At 36.0% G+C, this 17,195-nt stretch overlaps 2 non-coding genes across 2 annotated transcripts; both read left to right on the top strand.

Annotated features, from left to right (window-relative positions):
• Positions 1–15,426: 15,426 nt before the first annotated feature.
• On the top strand, positions 15,427–15,498 carry trnaq-cug (transfer RNA glutamine (anticodon CUG)). The gene has a single exon. It is a non-coding gene; the product is annotated as a tRNA-Gln (tRNA).
• A 389-nt stretch (positions 15,499–15,887) lies between these two features.
• trnaq-cug (transfer RNA glutamine (anticodon CUG)) lies at positions 15,888–15,959 on the top strand. Its single transcript has one exon. It is a non-coding gene; the product is annotated as a tRNA-Gln (tRNA).
• Positions 15,960–17,195: the final 1,236 nt, after the last annotated feature.

A 17,195-nucleotide genomic window follows, 5' to 3' on the forward strand; every position in this document is an offset into this window, starting at 1 on the left:
GAACACGTCACCTCTGAGGAACACCTCACCCCAGAGGACCAACAGTGTGGAGGTTTCCAGATGAAGCCTGTGAAGAAGGAAGAACCTGAAGATAAAGATGAACTCAGTAAGATATGTTTGATCTTGAGTAAAATAAGATTTGGATTGAATAGAATCAGAGGAACCTGGGATGAAGCATCATACAGTGAAAGCTTGTATTGTGCTCATGCAGATCAGTGTGAGCAGGAAATGATGAATGCAGGATGAATCACGTTACAGGACTTTAGCATCAGATCTCAGTTTAACAATTACTAACAGTATTTATTATTTATAATGTTATAAATGTATTTGATTATTTATAATGTTATAAATGTATTTGATTATTTATAATGTTATAAATGTATTTGATTATTTATAATGTTATGAATGTATTTGATGATTTATAATGTTATAAATGTGTTTGATTATTTATAATGTTATGAATGTATTTGATGATTTATAATGTTATAAATGTGTTTGATTATTTATAATGTTATAAATGTATTTGATTATTTATAATGTTATAAATGTATTTGATTATTTATAATGTTATAAATGTGTTTGATTATTTATAATGTTATAAATGTATTTTATTATTTATAATGTTATAAATTGATTTGATTATTTATAATGTTATAAATGTGTTTGATTATTTATAATGTTATAAATGTGTTTGATTATTTATAATGTTATAAATGTATTTGATTATTTATAATGTTATAAATGTATTTGATTATTTATAATGTTATAAATGTGTTTGATTATTTATAATGTTATAAATGTGTTTGATTATTTATAATGTTATAAATGTATTTGATTATTTATAATGTTATAAATGTATTTTATTATTTATAATGTTATAAATGTATTTGATTATTTATAATGTTATAAATGTATTTTATTATTTATAATGTTATAAATGTATTTTATTATTTATAATGTTATAAATGTATTTGATTATTTATAATGTTATAAATGTATTTGATTATTTATAATGTTATAAATGTATTTTATTATTTATAATGTTATAAATGTATTTGATTATTTATAATGTTATAAATGTATATGATTATTTATAATGTTATAAATGTGTTTGATTATTTATAATGTTATAAATGTGTTTGATTATTTATAATGTTATAAATGTATTTGATTATTTATAATGTTATAAATGTATTTGATTATTTATAATGTTATAAATGTATTTTATTATTTATAATGTTATAAATGTGTTTGATTATTTATAATGTTTAAATGTATTTGATTATTTATAATGTTATAAATGTATTTGATTATTTATAATGTTATAAATGTATTTGATTATTTATAATGTTATAAATGTATTTGATTATTTATAATGTTATAAATGTATATTTTTATTTATAATGTTATAAATGTATTTGATTATTTATAATGTTAAAAATGTATTTGATTATTTATAATGTTATAAATGTATTTGATTATGTATAATGTTATAAATGTGTTTGATTATTTATAATGTTATAAATGTATTTGATTATTTATAATGTTATAAATGTATTTTATTATTTATAATGTTATAAATGTGTTTGATTATTTATAGAGTTTAAATGTATTTGATTATTTATAATGTTATAAATGTATTTGATTATTTATAATGTTATAAATGTATATTATTATTTATAATGTTATAAATGTATATTTTTATTTATAAGGTTATAAATGTATTTGATTATTTATAATGTTAAAAATGTATTTGATTATTTATAATGTTATAAATGTATATTATTATTTATAATGTTATAAATGTATTTATTATTTATAATGTTATAAATGTATTTGATTATTTATAATGTTAAAAATGTATTTGATTATTTATAATGTTATAAATGTATTTGATTATTTATGTTATAAATGTGTTTGATTATTTATAATGTTATAAATGTATTTGATTATTTATAATGTTATAAATGTATATTATTATTTATAATGTTATAATTGTATTTGATTATTTATAATGTTATAAATGTATAATATTATTTATAATGTTATAAATGTATTTGATTATTTATAATGTTATAAATGTGTTTGATTATTTATAATGTTATAAATGTATTTGATTATTTTCTGCTTCAGAACTGAACAAGGATTTCTGCTGCTCCTCGTGTCCATGTTCCTCTACAACCCAAAATCAGCTCCACAATCACATCAAGAGCTGCAACCATGATAAATATGAGACTCTGGTGAAGATTAAGACTGAACATGAGGATCTGACGCCCACCAGAAGCTCCAGTAATCAGCAAACGTCCTCTGGTACTGTCAGCATTAACACCTCTCTCAGTCCCACACAGGAAGAAGGAAACGTCTGCTCACAGTGTGGGAAGAGCTTCAGGTTCCTGAGTCATCTCAAAATACACCAGCGCATTCACACAGGAAAGAAACCATATCAGTGCTCACAGTGTGGGAAGAGCTTCAGTACCCAGGGTGCTCTCAAAATACACCAGCACATTCACACAGGAAAAAAAACATATCAGTGCTCACAACGTGGAAAGAGTTTAAATACACAGAGTTATCTAAAAAACCACCAGCGCATTCACACTGGAAAGAAACCAAATCAGTGCTCACAGTGTGGGAAGAACTTCAGGTGCCTGAGTGCTCTCAAGATACACCAGCGCATTCACACAGGAGAGAAACCGTATCAGTGCTCACAATGTGGGAAGAGTTTTAATACACAGGGTAATCTGAAAAAACACCAGCACATTCACACTGGAGAGAAACCGTATCAGTGTTCACAGTGTGGAAAGAGTTTTAATATACAGGGTGAACTCAAAAAACACCAGCGCATTCACACTGGAGAGAAACCGTATCAGTGTTCACAGTGTGGAAAGAGTTTTAATACACAGGGTAATCTGAAAAAACACCAGCACATTCACACTGGAGAGAAACCGTATCAGTGTTCACAGTGTGGAAAGAGTTTTAATATACAGGGTGAACTCAAAAAACACCAGCGCATTCACACTGGAGAGAAACCGGATCAGTGCTCACAGTGTGGAAAGAGTTTTAATATACAGGGTGAACTCAAAAAACACCAGCTCATTCACACTGGACAGAAACCGGATCAGTGCTCACAGTGTGAGAAGAGTTTTAAAAGTGCAGAAGTAGTTTCTGAATTGGAACGACTGGAAGAAGAAGAAGAATTGCAGGTATCAGAAGAAAGTGACTACGATTCGTTTGAAGAAGACGCTTTTCTTCATGGAGAAGATGCTGTTCTTGATCTGTAAGTACATTTTTTATTTTTTATACCAAATTTACATTTGTGTTGTTGCATTGAAAAGTTTATTTTAGTAGTAAGGTAAAAATGCCAAGATCAAATTATTGTTTTCCAACTTTTATAACTTTTAAAAGACTATACTGTTGTTTCCAAGTTTATTATATATAATTTTGTTACAGCTGTGCATTTATTACAAAAACTTATGTTGTATTTTTCTTTTTGTGTTTTATAATAGCAATTCTGAGGATTCAGGTGATGACTGGGTGCCAGCTGCTCAGACTAAGAGAAAGAGGCATTCTTCCCCACCCCACCCTGAATCCACATCAAGGACCATTCACGCAGATCCAGAAAGTACTGTAACGTCTGTCGAAGTGGTGCCAAGTACTTCATCCACCCACCTCCCAACAATACAGAAGACCAGGTCATCAGCAACACGTGCGAAGAGGCAATCAAGAGGACGTTCTCACCGAGTTCCTGCACAAACAAAAAGGCCAGGCAGTGTTTCTACAACCGAAGATGAAGATGATGTTTGGCATGACATCACTGATGTTGATGAGGCACCCAGCATTCCAAAATTTTTGCCAAAGCGACCTCCAGGGCTACAGCTTCTATCGAACACTGTATATTCCCCACTGCAGTTGTTTCAGCTGTTTTTCAGTACGTCTGTGGTGAAGACTATTGTAGATAACACCAATAAGTATGCTGAGATCAGAGCAGCTGCAAATCCATCTTACAAATGGATTCCTCTCAGTGTTAGAGAATTCTACAAATTTATTGCATTGGTAATATACATGGGGATTGTAAAACTAAAATCTGTTGCAGACTACTGGTCTGGAAAGGAATATTACCGCCTTCATTACACCGCAAAAGTGATGACAGGCAAAAGATTTTTGGCAATCTCTAGTAACCTGCATCTGTGTGACCCAAAAGAGGACGAAGATAACACAAGGAGAAAGGGAACCTCAACATATGACAAACTTTTCAAATTGAAGCCACTGTATACAGAGTTGCTGACAGCATGCCGGACACATTTTCAGCCGGACAAGGACATTTCGATTGAAAGCAAGAATCTTCTAATCTGCATCTCTAAAGCAAGAACTGGCCTGAAACAATACATGAAGGCAAAGCCAACAAAATGTTGCTACAAAATGTTTGTTCTGGCTGATTCAACCACAGGTTACACTTGGAATTTTTTTATTTATGAAGGCAAGCAATCCGTTTGCTCAGGCCATGGATTGAGCTATGACTCAGTTATGTCCCTCATGGATTTTGCCCTTCTTGGCAAGGGGTACCACCTCTACACTGACAGTTTTTACACAAGCCCCATGCTCTATTTGGATCTCCTGAAGAAGGAGACTCTTGCTTGTGGTACCATCCGTACCAACCGGAAGGGGTATCCAAAAACAAAAATCAATGATCTCACCAGGCAGGCAAAGAGAGGAACCATCCGCTGGCACAGACGTGGACAACTTCTTTTTGTAAAGTGGATGGACACAAGGGAGGTTGTGGTGTGCTCCACAATGCACAAGGCATATGATGGTGACACAGTGATGAGGAGAGTAAAAAATCAGGAGGGGGTTTGGAATAAAGTGAATGTTCCAGTTCCTGCAGCGGTCAAGGATTACAACAGGCACATGGGTGGAGTTGATTTGTCGGACACCTTGATTTCATATCACAATGCCTTACACAAGACAGTCAAGTGGTACGAGACATTATTTTACCATTTCATTGACATTGGGATTGTAAATAGTTTTATTTTACATCAGCAAATATCAAAAACAAATGCACAAGAGGCTCTAACTCAGAAACTCTTTAGAGAGAAACTGATGTCGGAGCTTGTGGCCTTTTCAGGGGACACCACCCAGGATGAGTCTGCTGCAGGACCCTCAGGTGAAACAAAACAATGCCTGCCAGCATTTTACAGCGATGACAGTTCAGCTGGCAGGCGAAAATGTGCCATGTGCAAAAGGTCTGGCAACCCTGTGAAGACACCAGTGTACTGCACAAAGTGCGATGTGCCATTGTGCGTTGTGCCCAAAAGAAACTGTTTTTACAAATGGCACAATATGGGGCACCACAAAAACCTGTAAATATTTGTACCAAAAAATGTAAGTAGACATTGTAAATAGTTTTGAGTTGATTGTATTTTTCATAAAATTTGTTTTGCTAATCATTCAATTGTTGTGTTTTATTTTTGGAAAACATGTTTATAAAACTTTTGTAACATAGGTACCTAAATACAATTCATTATATTGAATTCAGAGGTTTCTAGTGTAAAAAGGCTAAAAAAGCATGTAAAAAAGCATGTAGAAAAGCTAAAATAACATTTGGAGAGGCTAAAAGGACATTTGGAGAGGATATGTCAGGGTCATGCAATTATTATTTTCACTAAGGTATGTAGATCTGAACCTAAATTAATTATGTTGTCACCATAAAATACAGATCATTTATTTTTGCAATATAGCTTGTTTTTCCCTATTGGAAGGTTTTGGAGAAGTTTTGGGCACATTTGGAGAGGCCGATATGGACTGTTGTTACTCCAACTTGTATAACTCCAGATCAGTATGGGTGATCATCAAAAAAATTTGGTATGGTGGTAGTAAACAACTTTGGCCACAGACATGATGTGTTGGCAATGTTATACCAGACCTATATTCATACTTACATTTACATTTTCAGCATTTAGCAGACGCTTTTATCCAAAGCGACTTACATTACAGTATACAGTGTGAGCAATTGAGGGTTAAGGGCCTTGCTCAAGAGCCCAACAGCAGCAACCTAGCAGTGGTGGGGCTTGAACCAGCAACCTTCTGGTTACTAGTCCAGTACCTTAACCACTAGGCTACTGCCTGCTTGCCCATACTTATGCATATTTATGCATACTTATACTCACTAAAACTTTGGACTAAAACAAAAAATGTAAAAATCGTTTTTATCATCATTGCAACATGGTAAAATATCATTATGACCTTTAGCAGTTTCTACTGATACTTTATGGGGTTTTCAGTCACATTAAACCATAAATTTCCTAATATCATATGTACTTTGTGAATAAACATCATTAAAATTTGGGTATGCCCTTCAGACGGAAAATGCACAAAAATAGACTGGACAGCCAAGGGGTTAATCAACTGAGTAATCTCAAAAAACATCAGCGCATTCACATTTTACAGAAATGATGCTCACAGTGTTGGAGCTGCTTTGCTTATTTTTCAGCACTTAGACACAAGTCTGACTCATCAGATTGTACCAAACAAGCTAAAATATAAAAATATAAAATATAGTGAGTGAGTGAGTGTTGGGGAGAAATGGTTATCAATGAATGAATTATACTGTGTAATTAATAGGTAATTAATTACACAGTAAACATGAATAAGTAAACAGTAATAATAAAAGTATAAATCTTTAGGTTAAACTATTACTGGGAAATAATGTGATTATCTATAGTGGAGTGAATGGTGGGTAGAAGCAGGAGGTTTAGAGCCTGATGTAAGTGAATGCTATCAATTAATAGTGGAAGTGAATTGAAAATAAAAGGTATTGGATCGGCTAGCATATATTGGTCTTAGTGATGCTGTGCTTGATTGGTTTTCTTCATACATTTCTAGACATGTACAGTATGTTCACATTAACTCCTGTTACTCCTGGACAGTGATAGCTCAGTGGTTAAGGTACTGGACTAGTAAACAAAAGGTTGCCGGTTTAAGCCCCGCCACCACCAAGTTGCCACTGTTGGGTCCCTGAGCAAGGCCCTTAACCCTCAATTGCTCATTGTGTTCAGCTCATTGTGTAAGTCGCTTTGGATAAAAGCGTCTGCTAAATGCTGAAAATGTAAATGTTACTAGTGGTGTCCCTCAGGGCTCTGTCTTGAGGTCTATACTGTTTTTAATTTACCTGCTTCCCATTGGACGTATCTTTAGAAAATACAACATTCAATTTTATTGTAATGCGAACGACACCGAACTATACCTGTCCACTGTGCTCACGGCTACTCTTCCTACTCCATCTCTCTCTGATTGTCTAATAGAATTAAGAACATGGTTCTCTTACAATTTTCTCAAATTAAATGCTGATAAAACTAAAATTCCTCTTATAGGTAGAAAATCTCCTCTCTCTAAATCTAACAAATTCTCAGTGATGATGAAGAACTCAGTCGTTTCTCCTTCCACTCACAATCTTTCATTTTCACGATCTGCTTATTTCCATTTACGTAACATAAATCGTCTACATCCATTCCTTTCTCCTAGAAGTGCTGATGTTCTTGTTCATGCCCTGGTCACATCTCGATTTGATTATTGTAACTCTCTCCTTTTTGGTCTACCTCATATTGCAGCTAGAGCTTTTAGCTACTCTGCCCCACGTCTCTGGAACTCTCTCCCTCCTGACATTCACACCATTGATTAAATTCCTAGTTTCAAAACATGCCCTAAAACGTATTTCTGTAAACTCGCCTACCCTTAATCTGTGTCGTTAATTATGTACGGATGTTTTGTATTGTAAGGTGTCCTTAAGAGTTTTCAAAGGCGCCCATAAATATATATATATATATAAATATATGTTGGCACAGATATTACTTACAGTGTATCACAAAAGTGAGTACACCCCTCACATTTCTGCAGATATTTAAGTATATCTTTTCATGGGACAACACTGACAAAATGACACTTTGACACAATGAAAAGTAATCTGTGTGCAGCTTATATAACAGTGTAAATTTATTCTTCCCTCAAAATAACTCAATATACAGCCATTAATGTCTAAACCACCGGCAACAAAAGTGAGTACACCCCTTAGTGAAAGTTCCTGAAGTGTCAATATTTTGTGTGGCCACCATTATTTCCCAGAACTGCCTTAACTCTCCTGGGCATGGAGTTTACCAGAGCTTCACAGGTTGCCACTGGAATGCTTTTCCACTCCTCCATGACGACATCACGGAGCTGGCGGATATTCGAGACTTTGCGCTCCTCCACCTTCCGCTTGAGGATGCCCCAAAGATGTTCTATTGGGTTTAGGTCTGGAGACATGCTTGGCCAGTCCATCACCTTTACCCTCAGCCTCTTCAATAAAGCAGTGGTCGTCTTAGAGGTGTGTTTGGGGTCATTATCATGCTGGAACACTGCCCTGCGACCCAGTTTCCGGAGGGAGGGGATCATGCTCTGCTTCAGTATTTCACAGTACATATTGGAGTTCATGTGTCCCTCAATGAAATGTAACTCCCCAACACCTGCTGCACTCATGCAGCCCCAGACCATGGCATTCCCACCACCATGCTTGACTGTAGGCATGACACACTTATCTTTGTACTCCTCACCTGATTGCCGCCACACATGCTTGAGACCATCTGAACCAAACAAATTAATCTTGGTCTCATCAGACCATAGGACATGGTTCCAGTAATCCATGTCCTTTGTTGACATGTCTTCAGCAAACTGTTTGCGGGCTTTCTTGTGTAGAGACTTCAGAAGAGGCTTCCTTCTGGGGTGACAGCCATGCAGACCAATTTGATGTAGTGTGCGGCGTATGGTCTGAGCACTGACAGGCTGACCCCCCACCTTTTCAATCTCTGCAGCAATGCTGACAGCACTCCTGCGCCTATCTTTCAAAGACAGCAGTTGGATGTGATGCTGAGCACGTGCACTCAGCTTCTTTGAACGACCAACGCGAGGTCTGTTCTGAGTGGACCCTGCTCTTTTAAAACGCTGGATGATCTTGGCCACTGTGCTGCAGCTCAGTTTTAGGGTGTTGGCAATCTTCTTGTAGCCTTGGCCATCTTCATGTAGCGCAACAATTCGTCTTTTGAGATCCTCAGAGAGTTCTTTGCCATGAGGTGACCAGTATGAGAGAGTGTGAGAGCTGTACTACTAAATTGAACACACCTGCTCCCTATGCACACCTGAGACCTAGTAACACTAACAAATCACATGACATTTTGGAGGGAAAATGACAAGCAGTGCTCAATTTGGACATTTAGGGGTGTAGTCTCTTAGGGGTGTACTCACTTTTGTTGCCGGTGGTTTAGACATTAATGGCTGTATATTGAGTTATTTTGAGGGAAGAATAAATTTACACTGTTATATAAGCTGCACACAGACTACTTTTCATTGTGTCAAAGTGAGTAAACTGACATTGTTCAGCTCACGTATGGCACTAAGGTAAAATATATTTGGTATAATAAGAACATCAACATTTTTCATGGTTTTGTTTTCATTGGTTAAAAAAGTCTCCATATAGATATTATATCATTAATTACACTTAGCACTGATTGCTAAGTGCAGTTCATGCCTGTTATTGAGGATATCGACATTTTCCTCAGGCATGTTGTTACATTTTAACAAAAAGCATCCATTTTTTGCTGAGATAACAATTACTACACTTTGCATTGTAATTGTACTGGAATTCTGGGGTCAGCTATCAGTGATATCATAATATATCAATTATTACACTTAGCATTGATTGCTTTAATTATTTTTTAATTAAGTACAAGTAAAATTACTTGTCTAAAAATCTACTCAAGTAAAAAGTAACTAATTTAAAATGTACTCAGAGTAAAGGTTACTTATTACTTTACTTACTTAATACCAAACTTTTGAAGCATAATCTGTCACTCTGTTTATATCATTGCACACCTGGACATTTAATGCCAAAACACTTTTTTTATTATTATTGACATTGTGTATATATTTATTTCTACCAACATTGTACTGCAATACATACTTATTATTATTCTTATGCACCTTTAGCCTATTTAATTATTAATTTTTAACTGAGTCTTTTATTTACTTTTTTCTATTGTACCCTGAGCTGTTGTAATACTTGACTTTCCCTCTGGGATTAATAAATTGATCTATCTATCTATCTATCTATCTATCTATCTATCTATCTATCTATCTATCTATCTATCTATCTATCTATCTATCTATCTATCTATCTACTTTTTTAACAGCGGTGGTGGGGGGGGTGTCTCCTGTGCAATGCAAAGTGGATATATCTTACAATATTTGTTTTTAATTAAGATATAACAGAAAAAAAACATGTTGATTCAACATTTAAAACATTTAGGGATGTGTAATGTGTTATTTTAGTACAGACAATCCCATAATACTTTTTCAAACTGTCTAACCACTGAAGCTGGCATTAATTGTGGATTCTATAGACCAGCCTTCTTTTCATCACCAACAAATACCAAACAACATCATACTGCAAATCTCAGAACTCAACACAAGTCAAGGTAGTAGTTTAAAAGTGACAGTAAGTCTGTGTCTGTTTCTGTTGTTTATTTGTGTTTGTGTGTAAACTGTGATTGAATTAAACCTACATCTCTCTGATGGTCTGACTGATAAGCTGTCTGTTCTGACCTGCTGCTTAAGCCTGACTAGCTCAGTCGGTAGCGCGCAGGCCCGGAGTGGCTAATCGGGAGATTCGGGAGGATTCCCGATTGGCCGGCTCATGTGAATCCCGAGTTTGGGCCGGTTGGATGGGAAAAATAATTTTGACATTTATCTGTCACCAGAGCTGGACTGGGAACAAAACTTTTTTCTTGACCAGCCCACTACAAGCACATCCACATCCACATCACATCCCCACACACAATACAAAGTCTACAATATTTCTTAAAATTTACAGTTTCTTAAATGGTTCTATTGGATTTCGATTTTCGATTGGATCATGACTCATTAAATCGCAAGAAATAAACCTTTAACACTGGTAAATATGCTTTTTTCGCACTTTTATTCACACGTGATTCACGTTTGTTCCAAATTAGTGCATTGCTCCGATGAGCAAAGAAATAAATCGCATGTGTAAATACTTTAATATGTTGACAAGTGAAATTAACCATGTGATCTATGCACATAATCACTCTACAACATGTCCTGAACAACTGTATTTTCCTTTCTGTATTATAGAGGACAAGATAGTGTTTACTTTTTCTGAGGATCAGAGACTAATGGTACCATCTCAAATTATATCCACCTCCCTATGTTGTGCACTATGTTGGACATGACATAATAGAACTTTCACAAAAATAGTCCTTAAAACGGCTTGTTTAAAGCCCCTGATATCCAACAGTAGCTTAGATAACTACTTATTAATCATTCAGTGACTGTTAAAAGAAATGTTTTGTACTGTTAGGAAGTACCCTAAGTAGAGCATAGGCGACATTTGAGATGGGCCCACAGTCTCTTCTTAAACTGCGTTACTAACGAAGCAGAGGCTCTGGACACTAACTATATTTTTTCTGCCCTTTGGCTATGCTGTAGTTCCTCACTGCCAAACAGGTTGTCTCCATCTCGCACTCATTCACTATTTTTTTGAACACCTGTTGTTGTGATTGCGGTTTATCCTGGGGGAGGGACATTTCTGTGATTGGCCAATGGACATGCAGTGAGGACACTGTGGTGGGCCAATGCATACTTCAGGATTATTATTCAGGAATATTTAAAACAGAATTTATTTTTCACTCTCTCAGCGGCCCACATACAGAGCGGCCCACCGGGAAAACTCCCGACCCTCCCGATCCCTGTCTGTCACTTATCTAATCTTCTTCTTTCATTCATTCTCCATTCATCTGACAGCGCAGCCCCTACATCGCAGCAGTAGATTAGATCTGTTCTACCATCTGATGGTATCTCCCCTCCCAAATGTTTAAGCTGGTTTGGCCCACGAGGCGTCTTTTCTGGAGCGCCGGTAAAAGTAATTATAGCAACAGAATAAGCGCTATCAGTCAGTGGATTTTGTAGAACCCAATACACACCATTAATCACAAATATCCAGTTTCAAGCTGAAAATAATAAACATAATTTGAAGTGTAATATATTAAACAGCCTAACTCATTAATGGAATGTTTTTGACGCTACTGTACTGATGATCCCGAGGAGGCCATGACTACTGAAGGGACAGGTAGAGGATAGTCTAACAGAGTTATTTAAACTAAGATAGTTATTTGTAATGTAAAACTGTAAAGTAGAGAATATATGTACATGATATATGTTAAATTGTTCAGACATTCAGAAATATGTCAGCACGATAGCTTAATTTATTTTAACAAATGAAGACAAATAACCTAAATCACTATCAATTTTACACCATCACAATATAGGCTAAAAAAAAATAAATTAAAAAAAAACTTTAAGCATGTTATGTTATTCAGCAAAATAGGCTAACCCTTTATGAAATGGGTTTTTTTTTAGCCTCAGAGCCAGTCTGATCCTGCTGGTGAACCGAGTAGGCATAGAGAGGCCAGAACTACAGAGACGAGTAGAGAGGATAAAAATGAACTAAAAAACTATTTTATGTAACAAGTTGCACACAGAACAGATGTGATGGATAGATTCTAAATGATACCCAGTACCCAGATATTAGGAATGCTGAAAATACATTAAAATCAGCCCAAATGATATAGGTAAACAGGACCCCTTGGAGGCCTTCATGTTAATGTACACAGAGAAGGAAATTCTCATGTCTATAGACAATGACACCGTTAAAGTTACAGAAACCAGTGCACTGCTTAGGAGGCTTTTGATGCTGTAGGTAGCCTACTAAATATGTGTGTAATGAAGCTATTTAAGAGTTTAGTGTAAACCTAACAATATAGTACCTCTTTTTTTTATTTCAACTTATTGCTCCTGCACAAATGTAAATACGTTTTCATCTTTATCACATTTTTTTACCTTTTAAATCTTTATCTGATTTAATTAAACATGTTTAAGTGAAGTGCTTTCTGTTAACTAACCAACATAATACCTGAACGTATACCCAATAAAAAGGCATTGAAAGAGCTAGCTGCTGTTTTATTTATTCAAATTCCTCCTGCATGGAAAAAGTGGGCCGGGTTTGGGCATAAAACTCCTGGGCTGAAAAAGGGGCCCACTCCGGCCCTGGTAGCGCATGAGACTCTTAATCTCAGGGTCGTGGGTTCCAGCCCCATGTTGGGCGAGTATCTTCATTTAACATCTACAGAAACCAAAAGAACGTTTTTCCACTTTGTATAGCCGGTCTCCGGTGACTTATCAGGTGGATATTTGTGCTTGTAGGACTGGCTTGTTTTTCTTTTCTACAATGTAAGTTCAGACCTTCAGGTTCATGTTATTTGAGATCTCTACATAGATTTCTTCCTCATGTACAGAAAGACGCAGTTCAGTTTGAGAAGCTCACAGCGGGAGAGCGAGTGAGTCTGCGTGTTCAAATGAATCAAATGAGTTGATTCTTTAATCCGGTTCTTTAAGTTGAACGACAGGAATAGACTCGAAAGAGTCTATTCACTAAGTTGATGGTACTCAGCAATGAGCAATTTGAAGCTGAGGGAGTCGATTCTTTTTGATGAAGTCAACATTTTATAGTAAAAAGCGTCGGATCACTATCGTTAGGTGTCATTTAAAAATGAATTGCGGGTCAATACAGAGACAAACCATCTCATCTAATACAAAATAGAATAAATAATGTATAACAGTTTGATGATGCATCATACATACAGCCCTAGTCAAAATATCCTATATCCTACATAACCTACAGTATATATCCTATATATCCTATATCCTATTCTCAAACTTTTTAGACCAAGTACCACCCATTATCAAATCAAAACTTCCAAGTACCACCTATATTTCTCATCACAGAACCACATATGGCACACATTAATTAGGTGTGTGTGTGTGTGTGTATATATATTAGTGATGGGAATTATGGCTTTTTGAAGGGTGCCGGATATTTTGGCTCGGTTCCTTTTAAAGAGCCGTTCAACAAAATGTCTCTTCGTTCTTCGGGAGGCACTAAACTTCGGCAGGTGTTAAACTATAAGACTTAACTCTGTGCAGTTATTAATAGTGGGGCGTTTTGTTGTGATTTTGATACTTGGGTGGCAATGTTTAGCAAAAGAATAGTTAAAATGTACTGCCTAAATCTACATTATTTTAGAATTATATGAATCCCATCAGTTTAAAAAATCTGAGATGTTAAAGTCTAAAGTTGTGTGTGTGTGTGTATTTTTCTTTTTCAGCTTTATTTATTTAGCAAATGGCAAGTTTCATTTGGGAGCCGGTGTGAGTTTCAAGGTTTAGAAACATTAGCACTTTCAGGATGGTAGCGTTCAGCGCATGTGCAGTACAACAGAGCGCTTGTGGGGTGTAGACCACAACTGTTTGTGCTAGTAGTGTAAACCAAGCATATCACCATTCAGGAAGGTATATCAGTGCCAAAATACGAGCCAGTTTGTTTAGTAGAACTTTATAAGCCAACAGCAGCGAATAAACCTAAGAGTCACCTTAGATTACATGTCAGTTCCGGAAGCCTTCCGCATATACATAGCGGCTCCCTGATGCCCGCAAGTCAGATAAAATCTCCCGGAATCTAAAATAAGCGGCCAAGAACGCACACACACACACACACACACACACACGCAGGCGACACAGACTTTTTCCCGATTGCATATTAAATCCGTTATCTGATATACAATCTAGTGCACTATGCAAGAAACACAAATCATCATCTAGTTATTCTTTCTAGTGCACTCTGTAGTGAACATGAATGCGTTATCTAATACACTATCTAGTCCACTATGTAGGAAACATAAATCCGTGATCTAATATACAATCTAGTGCACTGTGTAGGGAACATAAATTCATATCTAAAATACTATCTAGTGCACTATGTAGGGAACATAAATCCGTTATCTGATATACAATTTAGTGCACTATGTAGGGAACCTAAATCTGTTAACTAATACGCTACCTAAAGCATTATGTAAGAAACAAAAGTCTATTATCTAGTACACTATTTAGTGCACTAAGTAAAAAACATAACTTCTTTTTTAATATACAATCTAGTGCACTATGTAGGGATTATAAATCAATTATCTTTCACACTATCTGGTGCACTATGTAGTACACATTAATGTGTTTGTGATGCGAACTGTTAGTTTAGTAGCTCAGTTACCAGCTCCTAAAAGTTCTGTTATCACCCATATACTTTGCTGTGTGCGAGAGGGTTTTTAGCTTTTTTTGTAGCTCCCTGAAATGAGTTTTTGCAACTTGGGATGTCTGACATGTTAACTTCCATCTATCCATCCAGCTCAAATACCATAAACACTACATAAAACATGTGGAGTTAATGGTGTAATTATTAACCTTTGTGCTCAATTCTTCATTACAAAACATTTCTTTTGTGGTTCCATGGTGTAATGGTTAGCACTCTGGACTCTGAATCCAGCAATCCGAGTTCAAATCTCGGTGGAACCTGGCTTTATTTAGGTAAAAACACAGTTATCAATGATGAGAAGACAATAGTGTTCCACATATGACTGCTCTATGCCAAATTAGAACACAAAGTGGCAAGTCATTGTTTACAGCGCCATCTACCGACCTACTGCGTCTTGAACTTACTGCAATTTTTCAACAGTGGAACTTTTTGTTGTGATTTTGATACTTGGGTGGCAATGTTTAACTAAAATTACTTTTATTTAGTGTTTAAAACATCTAAATTACCTCATTTTTTTCAATTGATTTCAGTCAATTATATCAATCACCTAAGTTTAAATCACTTGAGATGTTCAAGTCTGAAGTTGTGTATTTTTGCTTTATTTACTTAGCAAATGGTGAATCATTACGTTTAGTTTTCATGGTGTCAGGGTTCCATGGTGTAATGGTTAGCACTCTGGACTCTGAATCCAGTGATCCGAGTTCAAATCTCGGTGGAACCTGGTTTTATTTAGGTAAAAACACTGTTATCAATGCTGAGTAGAGAATAGTGTTCCACATATGACTGCTATATGCCGAATTGTAGTACCAAAAGACAAAACATTGTTTACAGCGCCATCTACCGGCCAACTGGGTCCTAAACTTAACTCAGTGCAGTTTTCCAACAGTGGCATATGTAGCCGTGATATTTTTGCACTTTAATATTTTTTTATAATTTTTATTTCATTTCTTTATATGTGAAGATAAATGTTGGGTTATGTAATGAACTCCCTCAAAGCTTTATACGGAAAAAAAAGTGCGTTCTTATTTCATTTAATTGTAAAGGTTTATTTTTTTTGGGTTCCCCCTTTTCCTGTTTCACGTGGGGCACTAGTTAGCGCGACACCACACCTGAAAGCTCCGTGTTTTCCCGGGCATTTCACAGTCTCATGGTGAATGCTGAACGGGTAAGATGCGATTCACTCTCTCTTTTGTAAATATCCCTCTTTTAGAGTATTAAAGCTCTATAAACCGTAGTAATTTGCCAAGTAAGGATGTTATAACATCAGAGTGAAGCTGTATCGCTGTTTTCGCTAAAGTTACAGCTTAGATGGCATTTTTAAACCCAGCATTTATGCTCATGAGTTTCCACTTTGTGCAGGAGAGGGAGAGAGAGGGTGTGAGAGAGGGTGAGAGAGGGTGAGAGAGGGTGAGAGAGGGTGAGAGAGAGAGGGAGAGAGAGGGTGTGCCTACGTGTGTGTGTGCATGTGCTAACTCTGCCCCATGTATTGTGTTCAGCAATAAACATTGAAGACCGACTTCCTGTCGTGGTGTGGCCATTATTCGACGTGAGACCCGTTCACATGTGCTACATAAAACTGGTGCCGTGACCCGGATCCTCCCGATCAGCCGCCGCCGATCGCCGTGGGTGAAGCAGTGCAACACCAGAGGTCAAGTTGGAGGCTAGTGAATCCACCCAGTTATTTTTTTATTATTATTTTTTTCTCTCTTGAAGTCAGTAGAGACTGTTAGTTACACAAATATACTACACATTTATTTTCTGTACTGTTTTTATTTTCATTATTGTTTTACTATCTAACGTCATTAGTGCAGAGTACTATGGCGTCACATCAATGTCAAAACTATCGCGCGCAACTTTTAACATTTCGCGTGTGTAAATATCCCTCTCGCGAGCACAAAAAGAGGAATTGCGTGCACACTGATCATAAAATCGCTCTCAAACTGTCTTTTTCACTCTC

Source organism: Trichomycterus rosablanca, chromosome 14 (genome assembly GCF_030014385.1).
Source record: "Trichomycterus rosablanca isolate fTriRos1 chromosome 14, fTriRos1.hap1, whole genome shotgun sequence".
NCBI lineage: Eukaryota > Metazoa > Chordata > Actinopteri > Siluriformes > Trichomycteridae > Trichomycterus > Trichomycterus rosablanca.